This window comes from Martes martes (assembly GCF_963455335.1).
Source record: "Martes martes genome assembly, chromosome: 2".
Taxonomy (NCBI): domain Eukaryota; kingdom Metazoa; phylum Chordata; class Mammalia; order Carnivora; family Mustelidae; genus Martes; species Martes martes.
In genome coordinates this window covers 112,614,715-112,625,891 of record NC_137889.1, presented here as the reverse complement: position 1 = coordinate 112,625,891, position 11,177 = coordinate 112,614,715, and positions in this window count along the sequence as shown.

Sequence of the window (11,177 nt, the reverse complement as noted above, 5' to 3'; positions counted from 1 at the left end):
GTGCCAATCTTTCAGAGGTTGTAACCTACAGAGTTAAATTCGAATTTTGCCAGTCTGGACTCGTCCCTATATAGACCTTTAATTATATAATGAATCAGCTACTGCTCCATTTTCCTATAAACTTTAAGATAAGCCTATGAAGCATCAAATGAAGTGATGATTTGCAAATTATCTGCCTATTTGGTTACGAACCACCAAACTACATAATCCAAGACCTTGAGTTCTACTGGCTGTAGTTCTTTTATGGAATCATCTGACTTAGCTGGCCAGTTGGATCAAGTTGAATAAATAAATGCTTTATCTATTAAGGATATCTTTATGGACACCAATCCTCACAACCGTTTCTTGTTCCAAAAAAATACCTGCTGCTGCTGGTGTTACTGTTTGTCTCTTACATACAGTCAAGTTACTGTCACATGCATAGTATCAACAATTGAATGTTTTGATCACTGAGTAGCTGGAATCCTTTCATTTGTCCAGATTGAACTGATACTCCTACAAATGCTCCAGAAGATAAGAATAGGATTCTTTGTTACTTCTGAGATCTGAGGACGGGCTAAAATCTTCCTCTCTCCAGAATGACAGAGAACACCTATTCTGGCCTTACACATCTAAACTTTTATCAGTGAAGGAGATTTGTATGATTCTCTTGCACAATTTACTGCATAGAATTCACAGCAGGGACTCTATGGCATTTGGATGTGCCCAAGCCCAACATGGGCCCTGGATAGTCAACTGCATTCTGCTTAGGGACGGAGAGGACTATGAAGTTAATAATGCATGAGGCTACTTGGCTTCTTATATTCTAAAAGAGTGTTATAATTTAAATAATTTAAATGCAAAATAGAGTATCATATTTTATTACCTACATCAGGATTTCTGTGAAACTTCATGACATTCTAGGATATTTCCATATTTCTTTCTGTCTAGGTAGAATTAGAGTTCTTTGCATATTCTGAGCTGAGATTATTCTCAGAGTATAATTTGCATATTTTGTCCCAAGTAAGTTTTGATCAAATCTGAATTATATAAGCTATTTTTCTTTTATATCATTTATGCTCCAGAAAGATATTTTTGTTTTTTTAAAAAAGAGTCACATTAATAAATAGTAAATATCACAACAAAATTAACAACCTTTATTTTCTCCATTTTTATTACTATAGTATTGAATCTGCATTGGCAATAGTTAGAATGAGAAAATAAGCAGAATCAGGAGAGCAATTTGATAGAATTGAAAAGCTTTAGAATCAGATAAACTAGGACTGAGTCCTGGTTTCACATCCTCCCGACTATATAACCTTCCCAGCTTTCTTACCTGTGAAACTACAATAATGTCGTCTATTGTTATGATCTGAATGTTTGTGTCTCCCTGAAATTTATACATTAAAATCATACCCCTCAATGTGGTAATATTAGGAGGCAGGGCCTTTGGGGATTAATTAGGTCATGAGGATATAGCTCTCATGAACGGGATTAGGGCTTTGTAAGAAGCACACAAGAGAGAGCTTGCTTCTTTTCTCTCTCTGCTCTTCTGGTGAGGATACAATGAAAAGAGAGCCAGCTGTGAACTTCGCCAGGAACCCAACCATTCTAGCACCCTGATCTTGGACTTTCAGTCTCAAGAACTGAGAAATAAATGTCTGTGGTTCAAGCTACCCAGTCTGAAGTGTATTCGTGGAGCAGCCCCAGCCGACAACTTGCAAGTCCAGATTGGATACACACAACACCCAGCACAATGCTTACCCATAGGAAACTCTCAAGGGCTCATAACACTGCTGATGCAGTTTTTTAATCCACTTTAATTCTATCCAGCACTTAATAGGTCCTAAGTTTGGTACCCAGTTGTGTGGATATGATCCACTTTGTGGTGCAGATACAAAGTAAGCCAAAAATTGTGGGTCAAGGAGTTCAGTGTGTACTGAGAGAGACAGATACATGAATAATGACAATGAAATGCCATACAAGTCCAAAGAGCTATTTGTGCAAATCTCTTTTGGTTACAGAGGAAATGACTAACCACGAGACGTGGAGGTTTGGAAAGGGTTCACAGAGCAGGGGACTTTTTGGGCTTCGAGATTCGGCAGGAATTTTCCCAATAAATAAAATTACTTAGTAGAGACGGCCTTAATGGGAAGCAAAGGGCACCAAATTGCTGCTCTTTCACCAGAAATACTAGACCCAAGATTTCTAGATATCCTTTGCTCTGAAGTCTCTGGGATGAGACTATTTCCTCACCACCACCCCACCTCCAGCTGCAGGCAAGACCAGCCACCACATGACCTTTAATCACTGTCCTGTGGCTTCTGAAACAAATCCCATCATGCCTCAACACCAGCTCTCCTGTATCACCACGAGAAGTCTGAGGTTCCCAAATGACCCAGTTTCACACAGATGTTCCCCCGCACCTTGTTCCCAGCCTTCACGGATCTGACCGTATCTCCCACACTCTTGGCTATCCAAGCCCTTTCACTCAAACGTGTTTCCTGACAACAGGAAAGTCCTCTCCTTCCTTAATGTCTTCACTGAACATGTCCTTCAGACTTTTGCTGATATTTAACTTGGTTCCTGAAAACACTGCTTTCCTGGACCCTTAAAGTGAAGGACTTGTTTTTATTTTTTCCTCTCATGCTTAAGTACTATACAGGCCTGGAGCTTGAGGTAGGGTCCTTTCTGCTTCCTGTTCTTACTTCCAAACAATCACTCCTTTCTCCCTTTGAAACTCTCATGTCTTTTGGAACATTCATTCTCATACTGCACCACTCTGTATCCTTCCTTGTCAGGCCACATATGGACCTCTGAGTCATTGTTCTTCACTCATTAATACTTTTCTTGCCATTATGGTTATCTACTTCAAAACCCAGCTATACAATCCAGCTATCACCTTGGCCTCTAAATTCTTTTCTTTCATTAGCTCTGATAATCTTTTTCTCCATTCTTTCTCCATGACCCATATGTCATACCTTCAAACATCTCATTTTGATTGTCATCTCTTGTTCTGTCAGTCTATTCCCTCTAGGACTCCACTCATGTAATTCACCAGCTCATCACGACCACTGATTCTTTGACCCTATAATTCATCCTCATTCATCATAACCCCATGTCTAAACATGTCATATTATCCAGCTTGTTTTTCATGATTCTGCCCTATAATTATTTCTCAAATGAATGTCTTTAACTCACTTTTTCTTTTCTCCCTCAAGCAATCTTTCCTGCCAAAACCTAAACTCTGCTGCTCAAATCCACCTATCTGTTGGATGCATTAATCTATCCTGCATTCAAGTGGCTAAATACTCCTAAAGAATATTACATAATCATGCTTATTGGAGTCACCCATTGAACAACATCTTGCCCAAAACAGTGGCTATTTAATGTCTTCATCTGTCACTTCCTATGTGAAATTTTTTTCCTAGGTATATTTACTTATTACGGTGTTTTACAACTTAGAGCGTATTTATGTTTAAAACCATTGTAAGTACACTTTCACATAGTGTTCCCTCTAGGTAATATTCCATGTGTCAGTGGCATGACCCTTCACAACTTCTTTTTCAGCTCTTCAGAGAGTACCCAAAATGCAGAATTTCCTTACCACTAGCTGGACCAAAACTTCAATTGCCAGAAATTGCTATGCATTCTTAGTGTATCAGGCATTTGTTTCCTATTGTGTCTTGCCTTGTTTCACCCCTTAAAACCATTAAGAATCTATGGCAAGATCAGCCTTTAAATATCTAGCCATCTAACACTATACTAACATTCTCTCTCACCCTGGTCCCCCATAAAAGATTTTGGACCATGTGCAATTTCCCAACTTCTAATTGTCAGATTTTTTTTTTTTAAGATTTAATTTATTTATTTGACAGACAGAGATCACAAGCAGGCAGAGAAGCAGGCAGAGAGAGAGAGGAGAAAGCAGGCTCTCCACAGAGCAGAGAGCCCGATGCGGGGCTCGATCCCAGGACCCCGGGATCATGACCTGAGCCGAAGGCAGAGGCTTTAACCCACTGAGCCACCCAGGCGCCCCTAATTGTCAGATATTTTTAAATGACATTTAGCTTCCTACTATCAGATACTATTAAATGCACTGACCTCAGTTCTCCCAAAGCTCATGAAAGATACATCCTCATCTGAAATCATTGCTTTGTCCTGGATTTTGAATTTAATAAACCCTAAATCTAAGTCTGCTTTAGGAAAGCTGCTTTATATCTACTGCATCCTTTATTGAATTTTTACGGGGGGTGGGGCAAGAGACTATGGAGAAAGTCTCTGTTCCCTTATTTCTAGAATAATAAGAAAAACAGAACAAATATCATGAGGTTTTGTGATATTTCAATGAGTTAATATACAAAAATGTTTTACTAGAATCCTAGCACATAGTAAAAATTCAATAAATGTTGCTTTTATAATTATGATTATTATCTAGACCCATCTCTCAATCCCGGGCTTCACATTGCTAAATGCATGCCAGTCCAAGGGAAGAATACTCAATTTTTTTCTTTTTTCTGTTAACTGTCCTTGCTCATTTGTCATCTTTTCTTTCTTTCTCTCCAGGCAATCTCTCCTAGTCTTTTATTTGTTTCTCTTCCCAGTAGGTATTTTATTGGCTTCTCCCTATCCTTATTGTTAACTCTAATACTTCACTTTAATTACATTATATTCCAATTTCATTAAGATTATCTGGGAAATTTATAAAATAATAATTGTTTAGTAACCATCCTAATGGTACAATTGTTTAGAAGTAAAGATTCCAACAAACATTAAAATTAATTTTAACATTTGTTAGTCATAGGAGAGCCATAGTCAGTGTATCTATTTCTCTTTTCATAATTTACTGGAAGCCTTTAGTGCAATATCTATCCAGTTTTTTGCTCTCTACTAGCTTCCATTTGAGCACTGCTCCTGCTGCACCACACTTGGAGAGAGTTCTCGGTTCCTGCTAAACCAGCATTGCCCTTGCTTCTTTCCAGGTGCCCTCATAGTCATCTGCCAGGGCCTCATCAGCCATGATGATATGTTCTTCAACATCCATAAGATCTGGGAGATCCCAGATCCTATGCCTGGAGGTGGAGGGGGAGATGGTCAGTAGAACAGTGGGTAACTCTGGTGACTAGATCATTGGTGAAAATGTCACCCGTGAAGACCCCGAGGGCAAAGGTAGCAAAAGCACAGTTGTCACTGTTGTTGATATTGTCATGAACCATCCCTAGTGGGAAACCAGCTTCACAAAAGAAGCCTACAAGCACCTCAAAGATTACATGAATTTAACCAGAGGCAGACTTGAAGAACAGAGACCAAAAAGAGCAAAACCTTTTATGACAGGGGCTGAAGAACAAACCAAGTACATTCTTGCTAATTCCCAAAATTACCAATTCTTTATTGCTAGTGAAATGAATCCAGATGACATGGCTGCTCTGCTGGACTACTGTGAGGCTAGTGTGACCCGGTCTATGATTTTTTTTTTTTTTTAAGATTTTATTTATTTGCCAGAGAGAGAGAGAGAGTACACACAAGCAGGCAGAGAGGCAGGCAGAGGCAGCGAGAGAAGCAGGCTCCCTGCCGAGCAAGGAACCCGATGCGGGACTCGATCACAGGATCCTGGGATCATGACCTGAGCCGAAGGCAGTGGCTTAACCAACTGAGCCACCCAGGCGTCCCCGTTCTATGATTTTCTTAAGGACGGTTTGGAAATGGAAAAATGTTAACCAATTTGGCTGTTACTTTGGATTTATCACCTGTTGTCATAATGACTGTTGCTTTTCATCCATACAACACCAGGACTTAGACAAATGGGACTGAAGCCATCTTGAGCTCTTCGTTAATTTGGGGCTTGATTTACTTAGAGCAGAGGCATTGTTTTAAGGGGAAAAAAACACATCATATAGGTTGTCTAAAAACAAAATGCACTCAAACTAAGACAAAAAGTATCTATCAGTACTACTACATTATTAACAAGGACTGCAAATTTCAAGCCCTCTAGTGGTCAATACCATGTTGCTCACTCTAAGACTTCCTCAAAGATAAAAAATACTACACCTTCCAAAAATATTTCCACCATAAGATGACAGACCATTATCTTTGTCCGCCAAACAGTGTACCATGTTCTAGTTCAAGCTGAATAATTCATTATATCAAAAAAAGAGTTGTGAATACCAGTGTTAATTCTTAAAATCGTGTACCTATCTTTACTCTTAATAAAAAAAAAATTGAGAAACAAAAATAAAATTGTCAATAATTCCTGCCTTGGGTCATATCTTTTATACTATATTTAATTTTTAATTAATATTTAATATATTTAATTTTTTATTATGGCATATAATATAGGCTTTAGGAGCAAATATGACTACTTATTACTTATATGCATGTCTTAGAGGAGTTAATAAATATTTCTAGGTATCAGGTTCTACTAGTTTAAAAAATCTAGATCAAAATATGAATCTTATAGGAATTATGAAAAGGAAACAAGATTAAAATGTATACCTTAATTAGCATACTGCATGGAACAGAAAAGCGGTCATGAAATCAAAATAATCATGGTGGTGCTACTTTTGAGTGATAAAGGAAACCTAAAATATTTCTCAAATTTCTTACAAAAATGGTACTCTTACTGGGATTATCTAATTAAGTCTAAACTCAGGTGCATTTTATGTCTACCTAAATAATAATTATTCCAACTTTTTAAGTTGTATATAGCTTGATAAGGTGGTTACCCTGTTGCAAAACTGTATGGGTTTTGTTTCTAACTTTAACACAGATACTGTGTGCCTTTTTTTTTTTTTTTTTTTTTTTTTCGGTAGGGCTAAATCTCAAGGACTAAGGCAACATTGGGTGTGGTTTGTTTTTTTTTTTTAAATAACTAATTATAAATAATGGCAGTGATTACATAGAGTTAATTTAGGACTATTACAAGTATTTAAAATAGAAATGAAAAATAAAAAGAGATGTGACAATATTAATGTAGAATATCTTACTTCTCTCAACTCTAAAAAAGTAAACTAACTTTCTGATGAAATTATGTACTATTTAGCTGGTTATGTTTTACTTATAAAATATCCTTGTTCCATTGTGTGATTAAGTATGTGTATATTACTATGAAAATAATACAACATAGTCTTCATTTTCTTCTACAAAAGAAAGCTTAAACCTTTTACTCATATAGACCAGGTGATTAGGTATCATATTTCACTGTAAAATCATAAACTCAAGCTTTAATGTCCTTTATATATAAAGATATACATCTGTTTTTGTTTCCTTGATTTCATACCTCTGCCAAACTTAGATCTAGAAATGTTTAAAAGTAGTTCTGCAGGGTTCAACTTATAATAAAAAGGAAGTAAGTTTGCCAAATAAAATAAAAGATGCCCAATTCAATTTGTTTCAAACAGTACAGCATTGGTGGTATAGTGGCAAGCATAGTTGCCTTCTAATTTGTTTCAGATAAGCAATGAATACTTAGTGTATGTCTCATGTAATAATTTTTTAAGAATATCTAAGTCTCAAATATTACATAGGTTAAACATATATTAAATAATTATTCATTATTTATCTGAAATTCAAATTTAACTGGGTACCTGGCATTCTTATTTGCTAAATCTGGTAACCATAAAAGGAAGATAAAACTTATTTTGGAAGAAAATGCAAAATAAATATTTCAACAATAATCCCTTATATTTTAATTGAAAAAAAAAATGTGGATCTCCAGTCTACTAGAAATGCAAGGTTAGTACATAAACAATCTTATGAATATGGAGAGAGAAAAAGAACTAGTTCTTCTTCCAAATCTAGAGAGTTTCTGTTGCTCTTGGCACAATTTCCATTCCAATATAAATTTATTGAGTAATTGGCTCTTAGGAGATCTCTAAGAGTTAAAGGTTAGTGGACAGTCTGAAATATAGAAATTCTAGGAATTGTGAATAAATGTCTTACCTACCAATGCCTAACCAATTCACAATTTTTAAAAAACATATCCTACTTTCTGAGTCATAGCTAATTGAACCAGGAGTGGAAACCACTGTCAATCAAAATCTCTTCTCCAGGGAATCAGAGCTTGAACAATATTAAATTTCTTTGTGTGGCTAGACCTGATATATGCAAAACCATGGCCATTTGATGGGATCTCTACTTGCCCATATGCTGCTTTTTAGAAACCAGAAAAAGTCACCCTTTCTAGGACAACTCAACCCTGAGGATTCACAGCGTGGCTAGCAGAACCAGATTGCATTTTAACTATCTTGGCCAGACACAACTTGTGTAGTGAACAACCTGTACAATCTTATGGAATTGCCTTGCCATTTTATGCCCTGCAAAATAAAAAGTAGAGCACAGAAAGAAGTATAAATGGCAGGGATATAAGGCTACTGCTGGCACTATGATGTTTTTCTGTTTCTAAATTCTAAACCTCCTTGAGACAAAGGTCTCTTTCTATCACCGTGTTTTTAAAAATTCTCTTGAATCTTTATAAGAAATTCCTCCATTTTCCTCCATTTTGCTTAAGGTAGATCATGTTCATTCCTGACACTTGAAAACAAAATATTGTAATTAGTTACATAAATATTGGCTTTAAAGTAATGTTTTAAGAATCACTGGCAGATTCTGATAAGATTCTGGCAATAATCTGTGTTGAATTGACATTTGAATATACCAACGTGCATTCATTTCACTTCTGGTTTGATCTTGGTTTCAGAATCTGACAAATCCTTCCGTGAACAAAAAGGTTTGCCTTAACTGCATCCAGAATGAATTTAGTTTTCATTCACTTCCTATGAATAATGAGCTCCTCAGGCTGGGCCATAAGCTGTGTTGTTTGATATAGATGACTTTTCTTTTTTGGGAACAATTTGTAAACATAGAATTAGAGAGGCAGTAAAGAGAAGGAATCAGAAGGTTTTATACAAAAACAGCTTAATGACATGAAAGAAAGAAACACTAGGATAAACAGGAACAAGAACGGAACCACTTAATGTGTTACTAAGACCTCTCTGGGCAGTGGCTTACATCTTACCAAAGCTTTTTGTTTTGTTCTATTTTGTTCTGTTTTTATGATTGTGGGGAGGAAAACTCTGCTTTTTTCATAAATTGTGGGATCTCAAGTCTTCACAGAGCCATTTTCATAGACATTTACCTACTTCCAGGTGAAGATAGAGGAAGCTGTTTTTTCATTGTCTTTCTACCATTTTATATGAGAGGCAAACTCACTCTAACAGTTCACTACAGACATCTTGTGTAGAATCATCTGTTGAAGCTTCCATTTCACACAGTATCATCCAGAGGATGCCCCTACCGTTGTTTTCCTTCTTGACAATCATAGTTTGGGTATAAATACACACTTGGCCATCAGAGAAATTACCATTTCTTGAATCTGACCAAGAAATATAGAATAAATTAAAGTTTCAATACTTTTTTTTTCTTGACTTATACTTAATCTCATCCTACATCAACAAAAATCCTGAGATCAAGTTTCTTAACTTCACTGATTAATTTAAAAATTTTTTCTGACATACAGTCACATATAAAATAAAAATTTTCATCCAGTGATTGTCTAATTTATGCATCTTTGTACAGATGTTAAATTCTTAGAAAAAGCTTTGGAATCCTAGAGACCTGGATCAAATGATAGCTCTATCTGCCTTCTAGTCCATGTGAACTTACAAAAGCAAACACACTGTTAATTGAATCTTGTTTGCTCAAATATACAACAGGTATAACAAGCCTTACTTTCCACAGTTCCTGAAAAGATTAAAAATATAAATATATGTAAAGTGGTTAACAAGGTGTTTGGCACATAGTAGATGCAAAAAAATAATAGTTACTATGAGGGGAATACAGATGAGCCTGATAATTTAGGTTCTCCATTTCTAACTTGGTTTCATTTTTAATATAGAAGGTGACTAGTGGGCATCATAGAAGACTAGAGAAGTGGGCTGGTGATTTGGAGGAGAAGGCTCCATTGGTGAAACACTCAGGAGACCATTGCAGTCACCGAACACCATGCTAATAGACTCCCTCTGTGATGATGACATATAAGCAAGAAGGAGGAAATCCTAATGGGTAGCTTTTTTCCCCCAATAGGTAGTTTTAATGAAGATTTTTTTTATTTATTTTTTAAAGACTTTTGTTTATTTATTTGACAGAGATCACAAGTAGGCAGAGAGACAGGCAGAGAGAGAGGAGGAAGCAGGCTCCCCGCTGAGCAGAGAGCCCGATGCGGGGCTCGATCCCAGGACCCTGGGATCATGACCTGAGCCGAAAGAAGAGGCTTTAACCCACTGAGCCACCCAGGTGCCCCTAATGCAGATATTTTTAATATAGAATCCACAGGATTCCTATAGAATCTACAGGAAATAGGGAATACAAGGAAGAGATCAAACATTACTCTAAGGATTGAATTTGAACAAGTGGGGAAATGGTACCATTAACAGAAATTGAGAGTTTGGAAAGGATACACTGTGGGCCGAAACAGGAAGTGCAATAGAAGAATGAGCAACTCTGGAGGGCTATAGAGGCTAGGAGTTATGATGTGGTTGTTACCTATATGGAGCCAGTAGGCAAGGATTTTGGCAGTATTATCCACTCCAAAGTAGTGGGGAAGGCCTAAATTTAAAGAAAAGGGGAAGGAAGAAGAACAAAGCAGAAATATGAATACTGTAGGAACAATTCTTAGCAGTAGGAAAACCAGAAGAACTGGAATTGAGGAAGTCAAAGGAAGACTCATTTCAAGAGAAGGTGGTAATGGGCTATGCAGATTTCCACACATTCTCATGAGGATGAGCCTTGAGTCAAGTTGCCTGGATTTGGTCATTGGGAGTCCCTGGCCAGTTAGTAGTAGGATTCTCAGACTGGTAAGAGAGATGGAAATGAGAATGCACAGACTTAAACAGATGACAGTGGTAGATATTGATAGAACCCATCTGAATGAGATCCTTCTTTCACACTTTGGTGTTTTTTTTTTTTAAGATTTTATCTATATATTTGACAGAGAGGCACAACAAGAGAAGGAACACAAGCAGGGGGAGTGGGAAAGGGGGAAGCAGGGAGCAAACACTTAACCACTGAGCCACCCAGGCACCCCCTTCTTTTACATTCCTGAGGACCACTTGGAATCTGGCTTTGCCAGCCTGTTGGAAGAGCCTGGTTTGAAATTCAGGGAGTAATCGCTTTCTCGGCCTTTTGGCTAAGATCAAGTGTGA